General features: G+C 54.9%; 1 pseudogene across 1 annotated transcript; it reads left to right on the forward strand.

The window, feature by feature from the left end:
* Nucleotides 1-1,094: 1,094 nt before the first annotated feature.
* LOC308533945 (jun dimerization protein 2-like) lies at nt 1,095-1,575 on the forward strand (annotated as a pseudogene). The gene has a single exon. The product of its transcript is annotated as a jun dimerization protein 2-like (transcript).
* Nucleotides 1,576-21,545: the final 19,970 nt, after the last annotated feature.

Genomic DNA, 21,545 nt, shown 5'->3' on the forward strand with positions numbered 1-21,545 from the left:
CTCGGGCGAGAATCCATGTTCCCATGACCAGAGACCCAGAGGCTCTGTCGTCAGCAGATGAACTCCAGGAGCTCTCTCTCTCCCCAGAATCCCGGGGGAGCCATTCATGCTCTGGAGCCTCCATCTATAAGAGAGGAGCAGGCTAGGACTTGGGGAGACTGATGTCCGACCCTCTCCCTCCCCAGAGGGGTCTGTGACCATGTGCGCACATGAGATGCTAATTACAGGGTAGGCAACCAGGGCTCCGACACAGAAAAGACGTCCTATGAATGGAAGGCATTGTCATTGTTGTTGCTTGGATTAATTGGACTTAAAACAATATACCAATAAAGACATTACCTAGGTCTAACTTAATTATCTGCTTTGAGGTAAAAACAAGCCAGGAGTGCAAACCTGATTGGATGCCAGGGGGTGCCCGTGGAGTAACACTTTACACTAACCCTTGACCAGCCTGACGTTTGTCTAGTACCATGGTCAGCAGACTGTGGCTCGTGAGCCACATGCGGCTCTTTGGCCCCTTGAGCGTGGCTCTTCCTAAGCCTTAGGAGTACCCTAATTAAGTTAATAACAATGTACCTACCTATATAGTTTAAGTTTAAAAAATTTGGCTCTCAAAAGAAATTTCAATCGTTGTACTGTTGATATTTGGCTCTGTGGACTAATGAGTTTGCCGACCACTGGTCTAGTACTCTTAAATCTCTGTTTTTGTTTCAGCTCCCATCCTATATAATAAAAGCCCAGAAACCCTAATGACCAGAATGACTAGAGACCAGAACCACCACGGCCCCTCACCGGGCTGGCCCTGCCCCCCAGCAAGCAGTTAGGGGTGATCAGGTAGGAAGGCAAGTGGTTAGGGGCGATGAGGCAGGCAGAGCCCGACCGATCGCCTCAAAGAGGGAGACCGAGGCCACAGCCTGCGGGAGGGACGCTGGGTGGCTGTGAAGGGAGGCACTGGCGGCGGTGGACACTGCAGGGCGGGGCTGGTGCCATGGCCGCTCCTGAGCAGGCATGGCGCCTGCAGCCTGGCCCAGGCCCCGGGGTCGCAGCCTCTCCTGAGGTTTCTGCAGGGCTGGACTGCCACTCCTCCTGCTCTGATGCCTGGGCAGATTCGGACCCTTCCATGACTGCGGGCTCTCTGCCAGGGCTTGGCCCCCTGACCGGACTCCCCAGCTCGGCCCTGACTACAGAGGAGCTGAAATATGCTGACATCCACAACATTGGGGCCATGATTGCCCCTTTGCACTTCCTGGAGGTGAAACTGGGCAAGAGGCCTCAACCTGTGGAAAGTGAGCTACAAGAGGAAGAGGAGCGGAGGAAGAGGCGCCAGGAAAAGAACAAAGTGGTGGCAGCCCCATGCCGGAACAAGAAGAAGTGGACGGGACTCCTGCAGGGGAATCTGAGTGGCTGGAGCTCATGAATGCAGAGTCGAAACCCGGATGGAGGAGCTGAAGCAGGAGCGGCAGCAGCTCATCCTGCTGCTCAGCCGGCATCGCCCCACCTGCCTCATCAGGACTCGTAGCGTTAAGACCCCGACTCAGAAGGCAACCACTGCTGGCGCAGCTGGAGGAGAAGTGACCACAGCTGGGAGGAGGAAGGGGAGGAGGAGATGAGGAGAGGGAGGAGGAGGAGGGTCCCAGAGGGCTCTTCCTTGCTGCATGCAGAACTCTTCATGAGGCTCAGCACAGCCAGCATCGGCCGGGCTTTTTTGTGAAACTCAGATCAGCCACACCAGGGGAAGAAACCCAGGCTGATGAGACCCAGGACCCAGCGCTGAGACCACAGTAGTCCTGAGGGGGGCTATTCTGCCTGGGGTCAGGCTTTCAGGAGGCAGGACAGAGGCTCTGGGCCAGAGAGACGCCCAACCAGACAGCTGTGGGCACTTCTCCGGCCTCTCCTCCAGGGCACCCACCCACAGGACCTCCGAGCAGCCAGGAAAAGCCATGAGTTGCAACCAAAATTAGGCTGAGGATGGAACTCAGAGTGAAACTGCAATCTGCCTGCCCCCAGCCCTGCCCCTGCCCCTGCCCCTGATCCTGGAGAAGGCCGGAGAAGGGCACAGCGCCAGGCCCTGCTGTACCCACCCACCGTGGTCCCGCTCAGTCCTGCCTAGAGTGGCAGCCAGGGCGCACCTCGCCGGCCCTGCTGGAGCTTCTGTGGGCACGAGGTGTGGGCGCCCTTCCAAAGCACATGCTCACTGGATGTTTACAGACTGGCTGTCCTGGCAGGGCTTTCAACTGCACGTGTTTTTTATACCTTTTTTTTTTTAATATTTGTTACAAAAAAAAGATTTTATACAAGCAATATATAAATGGATTTCTATAATCCCTCGATGTGATCCAGTATAAATGTGCTATGGTTTGTTTGTTATGAACAGATATTCAGCAGTTATGGCCGTTGCGTGTATCTTCTAAGTACTGTGGTCTCTGGGTGTTGGGGTGGCAGGGGCGGGCGTGGTGAATTTCCATCCTGGTGAACCCTTCATAGTACTCAGTTCTGTATTGCTCAGTAAACATTACTCTTACTTAAAAAAAAAAAAAAGAAAAAGAAAAAGAGAGAGAGGCCCAGGCCACCCGTCGGCGATGCTGTGGCAGGTGTGCAGCCGGCAGTGATCGCCCTGCAGAGGGAGGCCCAGGCCAGCCAAGTCATCGCACCCCATGCCTGTCGCCTGCAGAGGGAGGCGACCAGTGGCAGGGGAAGGGGTGAAAGTGCTGCACAATGGCAAGCAGTGGCAGTGGGGGCAGGGCCAGCTGCCTGCAGCCAGGGAAAGGAAAGCCCCAATAGGCCCTGATCTCAGGCCAGGCCTCGGGACCCTACCCGGGGGGTCCCGGATTGTGAGAGGGTGCAGGCCGGGCTGAGGGACCCTACTGGGGGGTCCCGGATTATGAGAGGGTGCAGGCTGGGCTGAGGGACCCTACCCGGGGGGTCCTGGATTGTGAGAGGGTGCAGGCCGGGCTGAGGGACCCCCCTGAGTGCACAGATTTTTGTGCACCAGGCCTCTAGTAGGTAATATAAGCTTATTGGGCATCTTGGTGTAGGTCTGGGAGCCTCAGTAGACCCATGCACTGTCTTATGTCTCCTTGTGAATTCCTCATGGTGGTGAATGCGAGGTTCTTACATAAATGACCTGGTGACGGGATATTGCAACTTAAAAAAAAAAACCTCTCTGTTAGAATTCACTATTTTATTGTGGGAGTCTGTCTGGTTAGGTCTCCTGGGGGTGGGGCCAGGGAGCCGGCAGGCCTGGCTCCTGCCTCAGTGAGCAGAGGGGAGGGAGAGGGGGCAGGTCCCTTCCCAGCCCCATGCTCCTGCTGTGTGCAGGTGGCCACACTCCTGGTCGCCCCACCGCCCTGCTTCTGTTTGTTGGTCAGAGCCTGCTCCCCACCTTCTAGGATCTAGGTGGCACCACAGGCAAGTCCCAGCCTCTTTCATCCTTACCTTTTCATCTGAAAAGTTTCTGGGAAACTCCTAGCATGTAACAAGCATTTAAGAGATGCTCACGCTCGCCATTGTCTTCTGCAGTCGCTCCGTGGGGCCTGGGCGGGAGACGTGCTCCGTGGCTCCTGGAGCAGGTGTCTGCCGCCCATCCTAACACGCGGCCGAGCACTGCCCTTTGGTCAGGTCTGCAGGACACCTGGCCGCTCCCACTGCTCTCCGCACTCCACACTCCGCACTCCGGGGGAAGCTTTCCCACCGCAGGGCCCTCAGCGATGCAGCGCCTCTGCGATGGACGGGCCGGGACCAGCCCCTTGCGGACGCTGTGGTCGTGGGTGCGGCAGAAGGATGATGCGTTGGTGAAGGTGTGCTGTGGTGGGCAAGGGGCGTCCTTTGGGCTGTTCCCATCATCCGTGTGCAGTTTCCTCTATTTCAGTGACCTGGTCAGTGACAAGAATCGGCAAATCTCACCTGTCACTCATCCCAGCTTTCCCTTCTGCCCCTTTGCCGCGCCTCAGGATGGCTGTGGGACCAGCCCCTCACGTTGGCCTCAGGCGGGTTTGGGAGTGAGGGACACACAGTTGTGGGGACGCCCTGTTCCTCGGGAGGGAGACGGGAGAGGCGAGGCCTTCCTCTTGGCAAGGTGTCTGAGGGATCTCCTGCTTACAGGGCCTGCATTGCTCCCCCAGGGGCGTAGGCAGCAGCCAGGAAGGCCCCGCCCTCCCTCACGCTCACTCCCCTCAGGTTCCCCTCCCTGGGGTGGAATCTGTCTGAGCACCACTAATGCCTCGAGCTCCAGAGCAGCTTATCTGCACCCCCTTCCCCCCAGGGGAGCGAGAGGGCCTAGTGATGCTGGACTTCAGGACGGAGTGGCCAGGACCCCACTTGACCCCTAACCCTTCTAGAAAACATAAAGACTTTCTCCCAGACACTACCTCAACGACAGTGTTTTCCACAGCACAAGGGTTCCCTTTCCTCCAGCGCAGCAGTGACGGCCACTTTAACGTCCTTTTGCATAATGAACAGGGCCATTCATGCCTGAGGTGGAGTGGCAGGTTCCTTTAGAGGCGACCTGCCTGCCCAGAGGGGACCCGCCTGCCCAGAGGGGACCCACCTGCCCAGAGGGGACCCGCCTGCCCAGAGGCGACCCGCCTGCCCAGAGGGGACCCACCTGCCCAGAGGGGACCTGCCTGCCCAGAGGGGACCCGCCTGCCCAGAGGGGACCCGCCTGCCCAGAGGGGACCCACCTGCCCAGAGGGGACCTGCCTGCCCAGACCCAGAGGGAACCCACCTGCCCAGGCCCAGAGGGGACCCGCCTTACCAGGCAGCCTTGAGCAGCATTTCTCTGACTGTGGCTCCTCTTCTCCTGGTCCCTGGTTACATTGTTTGTTATTCAGCTAAAATGCAAGCCAGTTGGTCAGATTTCTCATTTAATGATACACTTAAAAATTAATTGATGTTTAGAGAGAGAGGAAGGGAAAAGAGAGAGAGAAAAAGTGACGTGAGAGCAACATATAGAGCGGTTGCCTCCTGCACGCCCCCTACCTGGCAGGGACCCAGCCTGCACCCAGGGAATTGAACCAGCAGCCCCTTGGTGCACAAGATGATGCCCAACCAACCGAGCCCACCGCCAGGGCTCATGGCTCACTCTTCATCACTGTCACTTCACTCATCTGCACCTACAGGGGTCTCCTGGCCCTGAAAGGGGGTCCCGGGGCAGCCAGGGGCAGCCAGGCTCCCACACGGCTGGGTAGTGCTTTGAGATGGTCAGTTTGACAGGATCCCAGAAGTTCAAACAACTGTTTCCTCCCGTTTTAAAGAATGTCTCCACATTCCACGCTTGCATGTGTGTGTGTGTGTGTGTGTGTGTTAATCTTCACCCAAGAATATTTTTTCATTGATTTTAGAGAGAGTGGAAGGAAGGGGGAGAGAAACATTGATGTGAGACACATCGATTGTTTGCCTCCCACACACGGCCTGACCTGAGTGAAGAACCTGCAACCCAGGTACGTGCCCTTAACGAGGAACCGAACCCGTGACCCTTCACTACTTGGACCAATGCACTAACCACTGAGCACCAGCCAGGGCCACTTATTTGTATTTCATCCGCATGGTGAAGAGCAGTGCGTCCCTGGCTCATGAACAAACATTAGCCGCCCTCTCCCCTCTACCAATTCACTGCCCTCTCACAGTGTCCACAGCTCCCGGTCCTCTCTCACTTCTCGGGCGTTGCAATAAGAGAACAAGTGTGAGGATGTGGAGACACGTGTGTGTGGCTCTCACACTGAAATCTGCCTGCTTCATGAGATGAAGGAGGAGGAGAGAAGTAAAATCTCTCCCAAAGTTAAAACATAAGCAAGGAGCAGCTGTGCAGAGGAGGGAGAGGGAGGCCGTGGCGGCGAGGCCCCCTGCCTGGCGGAGCGGGCGTGAGGCCCATGGGAGTAGGTGTGTGGCCCATGGGAGTGGTTGTGAGGCCCATGGGAGTGGGTGTGTGTCCCATGGGAGTGGGTGTGAGGCCCGGGGGAGTGGGTGTGAGACCCGGGGGAGTGGGTGTGAGACCCGGGGGAGCAAGTGTGAGGCCCATGGGAGTGGGTGTGAGACCCGGGGGAGCGGGTGTGAGGCCCATGGGAGCGGGCGTGAGGCCCGGGGGAGTGGGTGTGAGGCCCGGGGGAGTGGGTGTGAGGCCTGGGGGAGTGGGTGTGAGGCTCGGCGGAGTGGGTGTGAGGCCCATGGGAGCGGGCCTGAGGCCCGGGGGAGCGGGTGTGAAGCCCGGGGGAGCGGGTGTGAGAACCGGGGGAGCAAGTGTGAGGCCCAGGGTAGCTGGTGTGAGGCGGCCCAGGGCGGCAGGCCCCCAGTGGCTCAGAGTGCACGCCCTTCAGGGAGGCGCGGGCACACACAGGAGCAGGTGGTCAGCGGGACCACGTTGTCCTGAGGAAGGAGGTTTTATGTAGGTCCATCTAAACAGAAAGTAAAAGTTAAACGACTTTGGGTGTTTCTTTTTCTTGTTGGAAACTGCTGTTTTTTTAAAGACGGCCCCGGGGCTGCCTGGCACAGGTCACAGGGGTGATCCTGAGTCAGGCGGAAGGAATTCTTGAAGCCTGACATGAGGAAGATGGCATTTGGGTGCCTTGACAAGAAGGGAACTGGTCTCTGGCCCAATATACCCTGGAGGGCGTAAGTGAGGGACGATCTGTGGACCTGGGTCTGAGGTAGAAACGGGAGCATTGGGAAGACGGGGGAATGGGATCAAATCTGAGACTCCCCCACCTCCATCTGTAATGACGCCTGCACTCCCAATGCTCAGCGCTGGTCTGAATGTCTAGGTGGGTTGTCCTGGTTCGCGCTGCTCCTGCGCACTCAGCAGGGAGGAAGGCATCAGGCCTGAAAACACCCACCCCTTCCTCATCCCACCCAGCAAGGGCCTCAGGAAACTCCGCTGTGCGCGCCTGTGCGCAAGTGTATGTGTGTGCATGTGTGTGCATGTGTGTGTGTGTGCATGTGTGAACTTTACTGCAGCCTGAAGTCTCCCGCCGTCAGCTTTTCTTAACCGTGGGTCTCTTTCCCCAAGCGGTTCCTGGTGCTGGTGCCTATTGCCCTCATGGTCTCACTGAGTCAGTCTCAAGATTAATGCAATTTCTCCTCTTCCCTCCCCCCCCCCCCGCCCCGCCCCGCTTCTGCATCGGGGAGCCACTGCAATGGGCTGATATTCGTCTACCGCTTGCTGTCAGGACCACATTGAGCCTTTTCTCTGCATCGTCTAAAGCAGTGGTTCTCAACCTGTGGGTCGCGACCCCTTTGGCGGTGGAACGACCCTTTCACAGGGGTCGCCTAAGACCATCCTGCATACCAGATATTTACATGACGGTTCATAACAGTAGCAACATGACAGTTATGAAGTAGCAACGAAAATAATTTTATGTTTGGGTCACAACATGAGGAACTGTATTTAAAGGGCCAGAAGGTTGGGAACCACTGGTCTAATGCAAGCTTTGCTGTAACCCTTGAAAGGAGATGCCGGTTCACACGGCAGGAGCTCAGAGCGAGGACTCAGGCTTGGTCTGACCTTCGCTGTGTCCTGCTGCTTGTTATCTGTGCCTTGGGTGTTGGTGTCTCTTGGCACTGCCTGACCTCATTCTACTGAATGGTCCCTGCCTCATTGCTGCCACCTGCCCAGGTGCCCTTGCCTCCACCGGGCGGAGCCCCGGGAGCGGGGCCTTTGCTCAGCTGGGTGGCTGCCTCTGCTCTGCGTCTGCATCTGCCCCTGAAACAGGGCTGCTTAGCGCATCCGCGCCAGCTGTTCGCTCCCCTGACGGTCTGGGTGTCTCCTCTGGCTGTGACCTGCTGCTAAGTGCCCGACCTCTGTCTGGAGCTGCTGCCTCGGGGAGTGCCCCAGGGGCACCGCACCCCCCTAATCTCCCAGCAGACCTGCCTCACCTTCCTGGTCAGAATGAAGCTCTGTTCCTGAACACGGCTGCTTGCCAGTAGGAAGTTGTCAGCCTCCCCACCTTCCCCACCAGCTGCCCTCACTAGGCCCCGGCCTGGTCTCCTGTTTCTGGCTGTTGTATCGCTCAACACCACCCTTCGTCCTTGTTGCTGCATCTGGATGAGGCCCCATGAGGACCAGGAGTCTGAACTGTTCCTCGTTCACTTGGTCAAGGTTCCTGTGGGTGCCGGTGCCCAGCGCCCGTCCTCGGCCGTCAGAGGACAGAGCTCCTGGTGCGTGTGTGTGCAGGGCCCTGACACCCACGCTGATGGAAATCCATCAGTAGACAGTGCTCTATATAGCGAAAGGGTGCATTAGAAAGGCTATGAGTCGTGGTCCTCGGGACGGGACCTCTAGTATTTACAGAGAAGTGACAGCGGGATCACAATGGTCATTGTGTGGAAGTATCAGCAGTTCCCAGGCCTGTGGGCATCACAGCTCACAGAGGCCTCAGCGCCAGGCAGGCGGACGCCGACGAGCCAGTGTTGGGGGCGATGTGGAATTCATTTTTGGGGGGCGACATTGGTTAACAAAATTATATTTGGGGGTACAATTCTATAATGCATCATCTGTGTGTTGTGCTGTGTGCTCACCACCCCACCCCAAGCCCAGGCCCCGTCTACGCTCTGCCCCCGGAGCATGCTGCAGGCCTCCGGACAGCGTCCTGCTCCTGCCTACAGGAGGGCATGTTGGCAGCGCTGTCTCGGATGCCGCCTGCCCTGGCACAGGACCTTGTGCCCTAAAGGACATCGCTGTGTGCACACAGACTCACAGACCGCGCTGGCCGGTTGCTCTGTCAGCCCTGCCGGGAAGCAGCTGGGCCAGGAGGTCAGTGAGCAGCTGTGAAGCTGGACACGAGGAGACGTGCAGGACGGAGGCTGGGAGTCCTGGGCAGCAGGACCCTTGGGTGGTTGGGCCGGGCCGAGGAGAGGAGCCTGAGCGATTCCCTCTCCGAGCCCCGGGTTCTGCGTCTGTGTTTAGCTTCCGTCCTTCCAGCTCAGCCTGAGCTGCTGGAGGCTGAGCCTGTGCGACGTGCAGGGCGTTGGGCTCAGCTATAGGGGACGCCGGTGAGGTTGGAGCTGCTGGGCTCCTGGCCGGGGTTTCACACTTAAAATATGAACCTCCCTGGTATGCGGAGCCGAGCCCATCATGCCCAAAGGCTCCCGGTGAGTGGCCTGACAATGGATGCAGCTGGACTGATTTAAGGAGACCCACGTGATGTAAGCTGCGGCTGCTCCAGCAAGAAGTGAGCAACTCCAGTCCCTTCTGTTCTCCTGGTGGCCCATGCGAGCGTGGGGCATGCTCCTGATCTTTTCCAAATAGCGCTGAGCTCCCAGTTGTCCTCGTCCTGTGGGCCTGACGACACCCTCCCTGAGAATTTAAACAGAGGTAAACTTTCCAATAAGTAGATGGCTCTGAATTGGCTGAACTCTCACCCTGTCAGCTGGGCCCAGGCCCCGAGGCTGGTATGCAGAGAAGGGAGGCGCTCATCAAGAGTCGAGATAAAAGAACTGATTCCCGCAGGTGCAGGCCGAACCTCTGCCTCTCCGACTGAGACCTCTCCGTTTCCTTCCATTCCCCCTCACCATCCCGGAGGCCCTTTGCTGTCTTGCAGGTGCCCACGCTCAAGGTCCCTCTGACCTTTTTCCGCAAGCACTTCGATGGCAACTCGAGCGATTAGCACAGTTGTATACAGAGGGCTCCAATCTGTGTTTAGCGAGTTCAGGTGGTAGAAGACACACTACAAACAGCACAGGAACCTTGCAGGCGAGTTTCACTTGGAGTCATACTCAAGGTCTTTGCAAGAAATTAACCTGTGAGGGTTGAGAAGAGAAGGGCCTCATCTCAGACACCACGGTCTGCTCGTGTCTGCAGAATACGGAAAACAACTTCCGTGGCTGCCACCACGCTCAGGGCTAGGGAGGCACTTCCGAAAAGTCACTGAGCGATGATTTTTAGAAGAACTCTCTCATTTCAAAGTCCTGGGACAAGTACCCGGGGCTTAGCCCGGGTCCCAGGTGCTCACCATGTTCCAGGTCACGAGCCTTCGATCAGCACTCAGAGAAGACAGACCGCACAACCGTGGATCTTTCATCAAAAATCAGGTTTCCACGGAAAGAATACACGTGGGACTCTTAGGAGTCAAAGTGTGCCCCTCCCCCAATTTCAAAAACACAGGAACCTACGACTGTGGGAACTGCTGCAGCTGTTTCTCCAATTGCTGCGTAAATGAGCCCTTCCAACCTCACATGGTATCACAGAGGGAGAAGGCTGAGGATGTGGTCAAGCATGTAAATGCGTCATAAATGTGCAAACAAAAGTGTAGGGAAAGTAGACATTGTTTGAAATATGAGAAATGTAGTTCATATGAATACTAGAGGCCCAGTGCACGAAATTCATGCACAGGTGGGTTCCCTAGGCCTGGCTGGTGATCAGGGAGAGGAGGCAATGATTGCCTGGCCTGGCTTGGAAGGAACAGATGCCAGACGTGACACCGCCATCATCAGCGCCCAGCCATTGCCTGGTTGCCTGCCTCGCCCCCTCCTCCTTCCCTCATCGCCATGCCACCACCACAGCAGGCAGGCGGCAGGCCGATTGGGGCCTGCTGGCCAGGGAGGGAGATGGGGCATGCTGGTTGCCACCTGTGGGGCAATCAGGCCCTCGCTCACACCTGCCTTGGCCTGGCGCTGCCCGCTCACCTGCTCCGCCATCCTGCCGCAGTCCCGCTCTCATCAGGGCCATTGGGGCTGGCAGTGCCTCCATTGCCGCCCACTGCCAGCACCATCGCCAGCGCTCCCTATGTTCCACACCGCCCCTTGGTGGTCAATGCACATCATAGCAAGTGGTCGAACTTCCAGTTGCACAATTTGCATATTAGGCTTTTATTATATAGGATAAGGTGGCTAATTATTAAGCACAGTATATAAACACTTGCTTATGATTTTTTTTTGCTGTCTAGGAAACAATTTATTGTTAAGAAAAGGTGAATCTCCAATTATGGTCACAGTTTTAGGTTATAGCATGAAGATAGTGTAGTAAGGCAAACAAGACTTTTCAGGAAGCCCTGCCAGGTGCTCAGTTGGTTGGAGCATCATCCCATACAGCAAAAAGGTTGCAGATTCCGTCCTGGTTGGGGCACATACATGCAGAAGGATTGATGTTTCTCTTTCACATCAATGTCTCTCTCTCTCTCTCTCTCTCTCTCTCTCTCTCTCTCTCTCTCTCTCTCTCTTCTTCCCCTTTCTCTCTAAAAAACCATGAAGATTAAAACAAATAAAACAAGAATTTTCATGAAACATTTGCTTCTGAGATGAGATGTCTGCAACACAAATTCAAAAAGAGTCTGGATAGATCCGGGAAGATAGGGGTGATAACGGTCTTCCTCGAGGGTCTCCATCCCAAATGCCCACAGGTCTGCCCGCCCCCGCGAGAGCTCCGTTGCCCTCATTTCTATCAGAGAACATTTTATTCCCGGATACACTGACCAACACTGACTCTCGCGGTTACTAGTTCCCTCCTGTCGTCCTAACGCACCTTTTATAAACAGGTGGGCCTGAGCCATGCTTGAAGCTCAGGCGTGTCCGGCCTGGCAGGTTGCTGTGGCTCCAGGGCACAGCCGGCCTGTTCTGGGGCAGAAATAGGTGCCTGCCCACCGAGACGTCAGAGACATCTACAGCCTTCAGCCCCGAGCGCTCTCTGGTCAACCTGAGATTAGCACAGAGTTAAAATCCCAGGCTATGATTTCCTTTTACGCTGCAGCTGGGACGGCAACAAGGCTTGTCTCACTGTCCAACTTGGCCATGGCTGCTGGGACTGTGCCTTTAAATAATCTGACTATGAACAAGATCATCGGAAACGAGTAATAAGATTGTTTAACCATGTTGGTCATTGGCCAGGGCTGGGTTCCATCCACAAGCTGGTAGGACATTGACTTCACTATGTAAAGCATTAAAGCCTCCCAAATGAGGGGTCTACCTGTCATTTGCTCTATGGGATCCCTTTGATTTGGGTCTGAACATACATATATACACATATGCACATGGGTACATGCTTATCTATCCACTAACATACATGTACATGCACATAAGTATAGATATTGGGAATGTGTAAATGCATGCACTTATGTTTTTACACAAATTCTAAGTACAAAACTCAGTGAATTTTCACAAAGTGAGTGTAGTCAGGTCAGGACGTAGAGGTTAGCACCTCAGAAGCCCAGCCCGTGTCCCTTTAGTCATACACCCTCTCCCAGTGACATTGATGTTTTATATATATTTAATTTCAGAGAAAAGAAAAGGGAGAGGAGAGAAATGTGAGAGAGGAACATCAATGGGTTGCCTCCCTTTCTTGCCCCAAACAGGGAGTGAACCCGCAACCTAGGTATGTGCCCTGATGGGGAATTGAACCCACAACCTTGCAGTGCATGGGACGATGCTCCAACCGGCTGGGGGTGCGGTGTTCCCTCTGACACTGTGGACTAGCTCTGCCTGTGCGGTGATGTATGTGATGAGACCTCACAGCACGCCTTCTTCTGTGTCTGGTGGCTTTGGCTCAACATACTTGGGAGACCGCTCACACTGCTTGTTTCCATTATTGTATCCTATCCGTTTCATGAGAATCCCACAATGTCTGACTGCCTGTCACTCATGAGCGGTCGGCTGCCTCTGCTGGGGGTCAGGAACCTGCCACACGCATGGCTCTTGCAGCCTTTCCATGCCTCTGGGTAGGGATCTACTCAACTTCAGCGGGGGCTGCTGCATGTGCTCTGAAGAAGCTGTGTGACGCTGTGTCATCACCAAACGTGTGTGAGACCTCCAGACACTCTACCTTCAGCCAACATGGGTGCTGCCCTCCTGTGCTATGGCAGCCATCCCAGGGTGAGTAGAGGAACCTCACTGTGGTTTCTCTGATAATCCAGGATGGAGAGCACCTTGCACCAACTCCTCTGTGGCCAGCCTTGTCTGAGATGCTCTTCATATCCCAGCAGGAGGCAGATCTTTGCGTCAGAGTCTTTGCACACGTATCTTGTATGATGAAGTCTCCTGCCCTTTCCTGGGTGGCAGAGTTTATAAATTATATATAGGTATTGTTTTACTACATGCATTGCTCCAACTGCTGAGGCAATCATATGCTTTTTCTCCTTTATTTTGATAATGTGTGGGCTTATTTTGATTTTTTTCAAAAGTTTTATTTTTTAATAAACTATTTTATCAATTTTATTCGTCTATTGTAAAAAATTTACTTTGATCCTTTTGATTTTCCTCCCACGTGCTCTTTTTTTTCTATTTCATTGACTTGTGTTCTCTTCTTTAAGATTTTGTTTAATTTGCTCTATTTTCTCCTCACTCCTTGAGACTGATTCTTACAGCAGGCATTGCCCCTTTACACATGCATTCAGTAGGGGCTGATTAAACTTCCTTCTAAGCTTAGCTCAAACTTCATCTCATAAAATTTGATTTATGTTTTTATTTTCACTCAGCTCAAAATACTAGTACTCTTTAATTTCCTTGAGAATTTCTATTTTGACCTCTGGGTTAAGTAGGAATATATTGCCTAGTTTACAAATGTGGGGGTTTTTCAGGTTTTCTTTTATTTTTTTTATTTCTAGTTTAATTCCACTGTGGTCAGACAGCATGCTGTGTGTGACTTCAACACTTTGGGATTTTTTGAGACTTGCTTCCTAGCTCAGCATACGGCCAATTTTGGTAAAAGTTTGGTTTACACTTGAAAACAATGTGTCCCATGCAGGTGTTGAGTATGGGATTCTATTAATGTCCCTTAGGTTGTTTGTTAATTGTATTTTCAAATACTTTTTTCCTTTAGTGATTTTTGGTCTGCTTTCTAAATCCGTTACTAAAAGGAGTTTATTATAATCTCTAACTATGACTGCAAATTTATTAATATTTTCTTATATTTATTTTTGCCCATTATTTCTCATGTTTATATACTCTTCTTTTATTAAGTTATGTAGTTTTGATCTATTTTCGTGCACCGGGCTTGAAATCCATGCCTTAGCTGGGTGGTTGGTGGTGTGAGCACAGAGTCATGTCCTATGGCGGAGCGATCTGCGGAGAAACGCTCTGATTAGCCTTCACCGTTGCTGTGGCTCTGCCTGCACCTCCGGGAGGGCACACACCAGTGGGAGGGTTTCTTGATAAGTTTCCATGTTTTCCAACTTTAGATAATTAACGTCTGTGTCTTCTATAATCAGAAAAAGTCATTAATTGGCAGAAAAAATTGGGAAGCATACGTAGGAAACACATCGCAATTATTATGTCACAGTGACGACAATAAAAATAATCTTTGCATCCTCCAGTTGTATCATATTTTTTAAATTTTGTATAATTAACATATATTTTATGATGAGATAAGCCCTTTACGATCCAGCTGCTTGTGTATCTGTGTGTAAGGAGAACTGTATATAAACATCCTTTTACCTCCTCCGCCTGGCTGCCCTCTGGGACTGGGCTTTTGATGATTTTCATTTACTTCTTCGTATTTTCTGATATTTTCTACTTTGTATATTTAAGAACTCTATTTTCTAATAAGACAAAGAAAGGTTGTTTAAGTGCCCTGGCTACGCTGTGTTTAGATGCTGCTTGGCTTAGAGTGAGGTTTTGTCCTCGCCCGCCTGTGCCAGGAAGCAGGCTGCGTGAAGGTAGTGAGTGTCGATGTATTTCAGTGCCCAGCAGATTGAAGCGCCATCCAGCCGTGTGCAGTTTGTGCTGGAACTGGAGATGTTAGGCCTGACGCAAACCAGGAGAGCAGCCTGAGTGCCGCACGGTAATCACCGAGGGTCGCGGGAGCAAGGGAACAGACTCCGCACGCATGTCGCTCTCTCTGCTGCTTCTGCTGGAAGAATAGGGGCGACCGGAGCAGGAGCGTGGGCAGGAGCGCCGGGGGCCACGCTTCCATGACCTCTGCAGTGAGCAGGGAGAGCTGGCTGGCATCCCTCAGAGCAGCTACAAGTAACTCAGGAACCAGAGCGGCTGGCGGTCAAGGTCACGCCACTAGGAGGTCGCTGACCCTCAGCCGGGACGGAAACCCTAGAAGAGTGTTAGGAGGAATTTTGACATAATATAAAAACTCTAGGTGAGTGTAAAGGGACCATTTCACCGTTCTGTGTAAAGCAAGCTTAGATTAAACAGACCGATAACATCCGGGGACCAGTTCAGAAGGAACCCAACTACACAGCGGCAGTGGGCTTCTTGGTTAACTAGCTTTGTGGTAATAGTAACTTTTTAAAAATAACTTTTATTTTTTAAATGTTTTTATTGATTTTAGAGAGAGAGGAAGGGAGAGGGATAGAGGGAGAAGCCTGGATCGGCTGCCTCCTGCACACCTCCTACAGGGGATCAAGCCTGCAACCCAGGCATGTGCCCTGACTGAGCAGGAATCGCACCACAACGTCTCAGTGCACCGGGCGGCACTCAGCCAACTGAGCCGCACCAGCCAGGCGAAGCGCCAAGGCTTTTAGATGTGATGAAGTCCAGTTCGTCTATTTCGTTGTAGCTTACCCTTTAGGGGTCATTCCTCGGGGTTCATGGCCAAGTCCAAGGCCACAAGATTTAGCCCTTTGTTTACTCCAGAGTCGGGTGGTTTTATTCGGCCCTGGTCCATGGTGTGCTAGGTTTTGGCGGGGCAGGCAGCAGGGCGGCAACTGCTTCCTTCGGGGCGTGGAAAGCCTGTGGTCCCGGCGACTGTACATGGACGCACGTGTTTGAATCTGGACTCAGCCCTACTGGCTGGGTGTCTGCATTCTCACAGACCGGCACCTGGTCTTGCGGATCCGAACCGGGAAGTGTGAGCCTCCAGCTTTACCGTTCGCTCTCCGTGCTGCTTAAGCTGCTGAGGCCCTCGCGGCTCCGCAGGGATTGTCCGAAGAGTGGCTTTTCCTTTCTGCGAAGGCGGCTGTGGCACTGTGGGGCCGGCGCTGGATCTGTAAGTCATTTTGGTGGGTTAACCACTTGGCAATATTACGTCTTCCTCTCCGGAAACACAGGTCTTCCCACTTCATTTAGGTCTTCCTTCACCGTCCCTCAGTCCTGTTTGAAGCTTTCAGTGTGCAAGTCTTCTGCCTTCCTGGTAAAGTGTTAAATCTTTAAATTATATGGAGATGTAACTGCTTCTCATTAGGAACACTGGGAGGTTGAGTGGAAAGCTGGCGACTCCACTGGACACACTGCCTGTGCCATGGGCAGCGGCTGGTCAAACAGGGAGAATTCACGTCTCTTATGAGCTTATAAAACTTACACTCAGAACAGTCATAGAAGGTGTCTTTGCTCTCATGTGACGAGCACAGCAAGCCTGATTCCATCGTCCTTGGGTTCCTGAGGACGGGGGTTCCCCGGTGAGGCCATTGGAAGCGTGAATCGCATCATGAAGTCAGGGCAGCGAGAGGTTTCACACTGGGTGGAGTGTGGAGGCTCCCAGAACCGCGTGTGAGTTCCGCATTTTTAACAGGCGAAAGAGCTGGTGTTGTCTGGATAGTTTTTTCTTCTCCAAAGAGGTAATAAATATTTTATATTTTATTTTAATTCATCAAGACTGTAAATTTTCAGATTAAAACAAAACAACATTAAAAAACAAACAAACAAAACCAGAAAAGCTGCAGTAAAACTTGGGCCGAGTCTCATGCTCAAGGGAGGGTCCTCGGAGCACCTTCGGACGCTGCCTGACCGCCCCCCTCGCCCCCAGGGCCTGGGTGCCCCCCGGGCAGCCTTCCGGGACCCCGGGAGCGGACACCTGTCCACCTGGTGCTCCTTCAGCCCAGGAGAGGCTGAAGCCCGTGCCCTGGGGGAAGCCCGTGCCGTGGGGGGGGGGGGGGGAGCCCGTGCGGTGGGGGGGGGGAGCCCGTGCGGTGGGGGGGGGAAGCCCGTGCCGTGGGGGGGGGGGAGCCCGTGCCGTAGGGGTGGAAGCCCGTGCCATGGGGGGGGGGTGGGAAGCCCGTGCCGTTGGGGGCGGGGGAAGCCCGTGCCGTGGGGGTGGAAGCCTGTGCCGTGGGGGGGGGGAAGCCCTTGCGGTTGGGGGGGTGGGAGACCACACTTCTCAGGAAGCAGGTGTCCGAGTCTCAGCTGAGTCTCCTGGACAATAAAACAGGAGGTGTGAGAGCTTTAAGAGCATTATTATCTGTAACGATAATAAGAACGTGATGCTATGTAACAGGTAGCAACGTTTATTAAACAGCTCAATGGTAAAGGAGGTGCAGCAAACGGAATGAATGTACAGGTGGAGGTAACACGTGTTGCATATGTGTCTGCCGGACCACACACGTGGCACCCACGCCGTGGCTGTGAGGTGGAACCTCCGTCTAGTCTTTTTTCTTTTTTCAGGAGGAGAAGATATAAGGACGTGAGCACACATGCTTGGCTCTGACCCTGGGAATCCAGGTGCAAACTCGGACTGGGTGGTGAGGCTCCCACGCCCGCTGTCAGGACCCCACGCCCAGGGGCTGGCGTCACCCACAGCCGCTCTGAAAGGCAGCACCTTTCTTCAAACCAGGTCCAATCGAGGGTCCAGGAGAGGAAGCTCGGTTCTGGGCTGCTCAGTGCGGTGTGGCCAGCTGTGCGCCTGGCTTTAGAGACAGGAGCGGCCCCATGAGAGTGTCCCTCAGGCGTTGCCATGAGGGAGCCCACGGGAAAGCCGTTATGCGGGGCCAGCAGGTGAAGGCCGGTGCTGCGAGATGTGAGAGGGAGTTGGGAGGAAAGCAAATGGAAGTCAAGCGTGTGAGACAGCCAGCACTCTGTGCATCCTGAGGCGCAGGAGCGGAGGGAAGCGTCAGGCCCTGGAGAGGGAGCCGCCCTGGGTGCCAGCCCCTGCTCCCCCCGCCCCCCCCCCCGTGAGGTTGGGTGGCACAGGTAGTCATTTCTACGAGGCCTCTGTATCTTTGCATAAAAAGGCCCAAACCAATCATTTCTGGAGGCAGGGGAATGGATTCTTCTTTTCTGAAACTAGAACCTGACCATGATCCCCGGAAAATGCTGTTTGAGACACAAGAACTGTGGCGGTTCTGGTTTCACCAAGAGCTATAACCGGGCAAAACACGCTGAGGTCTGGTCCCAGGATTGTGGGACCTGCCAGGCACAGCTCTGCATTTCACACGACATCTCCCCACCAGGTGGCAGGAACGGATTCAGGGAGGGAGCACAGAAGGCGTGTCCTTTCCCGTGACCTGCGTGTGAAGGTCACTGTGACCTGTGCATGAAGGTCACCATGTCTGCTGTGTGAAGGTCACTGTGCCTGCTGTGTGAAGGTCACTGTGTCTGCTGTGTGAAGGTCACCATGTCTGCTGTGTGAAGGTCACCATGTCTGCTGTGTGAAGGTCACCGTGTCTGCTGTGTGAAGGTCACCGTGTCTGCTGTGTGAAGGTCACCATGTCTGCTGTGTGAAGGTCACCATGTCTGCTGTGCGTGAAGGGCACTGTGACCTTTTTTGTGAAGGTCATTTGTGACCTGTGTGAAGGTCATTGTGTCTGCTGTGTGAAGGTCACAGTGGCCTGTGTTAAGGTCATTGTGTCTGTTGTGTGTGAAGGTCAAGGTGACCTGTGTGTGAAGGTCACTGGCAGGAGGGCTGTGGGAGATGAAGGCTGAGAATGAAGGAGGGAAAGGACTTTTGCAAGGTTATTGGATGTGACATGAAGCCTGGATTTGGGCCAGAGAATGCCAGAGCTCGTGGGACCGTGGAGAGCATGTCGTCCTGTCTCCTCGTTTGGAGAGAGGGGAGGCTGGGGGCCTGGACGTTCCGGAGGACTGACACCCAGGGCCGCTCCAGCGCTCCGCGTCCTCCCAGCCTCGTTCCTCCTCGTCATGCCACTCTTCTCCCCGAGGAGCCTCTCTGTAGGGCAGGCGGCCCAGGCGCCCAGCGGATTGCGCACGGACGGGGGCCTGGGAATTCGTTCCATGATTAAGTACATGTTTCTTCGGTTCCCAGTAACCGGAGACTGTTAGAAAGTAGGGAATAAAAACACACTCTGTCCTAATTTGAGTCTTTAAAACTTTTTAAGTCTTAGAAAATTGTGTGTATCAACCTTAAGGCCTAGATGTCCGCCTAACCTTCTCACTAAATAGAAATACCTTTACTCTGTAAGTTATAGATATTCATGGTTATGAAGCGGAGAGTCATTTGGGTAGAAATAACAGCCGTGCACTGAGACCACTGCCTAAGCTCCCGGCCGAGACTAGCCACGGAGGAGCCCGGAGTGCGCCTCGCTCCCGCGTGTGTTTCTGCTGTGGCCATGCGCTTCTTCTTGGAGATGCTGGGTTTTGATTGACTTGTCACCTGTAGTAAATTTTCACATTGAGCGCAAAGCCTAAAAATTCCCTTCAGAGGACTTGCCACCTGGCCCTGGTCGCCCTCACAAGCCTTTGTAACTGACCTCCTTGCCGTTGCCCAAAGTGAGACCAGGCCCTGGAAACCATGGCATCACCGTGGCGGCCAGAACAGCCAGCGACGAAACGCAGAGGCAGCGGGCCGGGAGCCTGAATGTCTGAGCAGAGGCGGTGGGGAAAGTGAGGAGCACGGAGCCACGCGATGCTGATGGCTGTTTGTGGAGTGTCAGACCTGTCCCACTGTGATGTCATCATGCTCATTACTGTCCCCGGAGGTGACTTCTGTCCAGTTTCAGGTAAGTAGCCTGAGGTTCGGAGAGGAGACCGCCCAGCTAGGAAGGGGCAGACTGAAGTTTAAATGTGGACGCATCTGATGAGTTCCCTAAGCCCAGGAGTTAATTAACCAGGACACTGTCCTGCTTTCACGTGACCGAGCGATGCTGGCAGCCACGGCGACGTGGACTAATACTGTAGACCCACGTTGTACGTGTCCTATCTTGGGTGGAAGATGGACCGTGACTAAGGACACATGCTCCGCAGGGGAACTGGACACGGGTGCTGGAGGCTCAATCAGCAAACAAGCCTGGGTGGCTGCCAACCGCACGCAGGACGCGACTGCTCGCTGAGCAGGCACAGGAGCCCCGAGGGCAGCCGGCAGGGATGCGCGGACCCAGGTGCGCTCACGAGGGCGCGGGTGGTGCCAGAGGGCGAGAGGCACCTGAGGGCGGAAGAGGAGAATGGGAAGCTGAGAGCACCCTCTCCCCAGGAGAGCCGAGGCTCGCACCGCAGACCACGGCCACATGCTGCCTGGCACCGGCTGGTGCAGCTGAATCGGAGATGAGTTCTCGGCTGCTGGGCTGTGGACCCCATTCTGGCTCTAAAGTTGGACTTGTTAGGAAACAGCCTGTCAGCAGGCAGCGGCGAGCACCTGAGCAGGGCACCTGCCTGGAAAGGACACTGTCAGAGCTGATGGCCTCCGCTGCTGGACACACCTGCTGGAGACCCCCCATGGTCACACCCCGCTGGAGACCCCCCATGGGCACACCCTGCTGGAGACCCCCCGTGGGCACAACCCGCTGGAGACCCCCCATGGGCACACCCTGCTGGAGACCCCCCGTGGGCACACCCCGCTGGAGACCCCCCATGGGCACACCCTGCTGGAGACCCCCCGTGGGCACACCCCGCTGGAGACCCCCCACGGGCACACCCTGCTGGAGACCCCCCATGGGCACAACCCGCTGGAGACCCCCCATGGGCACACCCTGCTGGAGCCCCCCGTGGACACACCCTGCTGGAGCCCCCCGAGGACACACCCTGCTGGAGACCCCCCATGGGCACACCCTGCTAGAGACCCCCCGTGGGCACACCCTGCTGGAGAACATGCATGGGCAGCAGGTAGCCTACCGCGGGAGAGGGGAGGCCGCTCCCTGCAGGCAGGAGACGGGAGTCACAGTGGGCTTTTCAGCCTCAACTCCAAGGAGCCCCCGCAGGTTAAGGAGCGCAGCCTTATTCTCCGCCCTGCCACCTCGGGGCAGTCGCCTGGGTTAGTGAACGGCATTTGAGCCGAGTGATCAGAAACATCCAGCAATTAGTACTGTCCAGAGATCTTTGTCTAACAACTCCTCACCCTGACCCTTGAAAAGCAGAGCAGGCCACCGTCCACAGTGTGGCTGCTTGCTGCCTCGTCTGTGTCCCACGCCTGTCACCTCATGTGCTGGGCTGGCTGACGTGCCTCAGCCCCGCTATCAGGCTCATTGTAACAGCCACCCGGGTCCTGCTTTTACATGCTCCACGGAGCCTCCCCATGTCTGCTGTACTCGGCCATGTCATCAATCAATGCCACGCAGTCACCCACCTCCCTCAGCTCCTCGTCGCCTTCCTCTGGGATGGCCCCACATGCCTCCTGCTGACGGCAGCCCCGGAGACCCTGTGAGCCGGAGTGTGGCCAGGCCACCATGCAGTGACACCCACAGCCCCCACGCCCTTTTGTTCAGTGGCATCCTGACCGCCGTGACCTCTCTGCTTTGGGTGTTTTGGACAGAGCCCGGCTAGCCACACTCACGCCCTGTGCTGCCACACGGGAACCCCCGGCCACTTTGGGGACTAGCTCTGGCCACTAGAGAGACTGCATGTAGACATCTGTCCTTGGAATCCAGCGGATCCCAGCACCAAAGAAGTCATCGGTAAAACTGTGGCCTCTCTTGTGTGTGCTGCAAGTGTGTGCTGTGCAGGTGTGTGTGCTGTGCAGGTGTGTGTGCTGCAGGTGTGTGTGCTGTGCAGGTGTGTGTGCTGTGCAGGTGCGT

This window comes from Myotis nattereri, assembly GCF_964212035.1.
Source record: "Myotis nattereri genome assembly, chromosome: 18".
Classification (NCBI taxonomy): domain Eukaryota; kingdom Metazoa; phylum Chordata; class Mammalia; order Chiroptera; family Vespertilionidae; genus Myotis; species Myotis nattereri.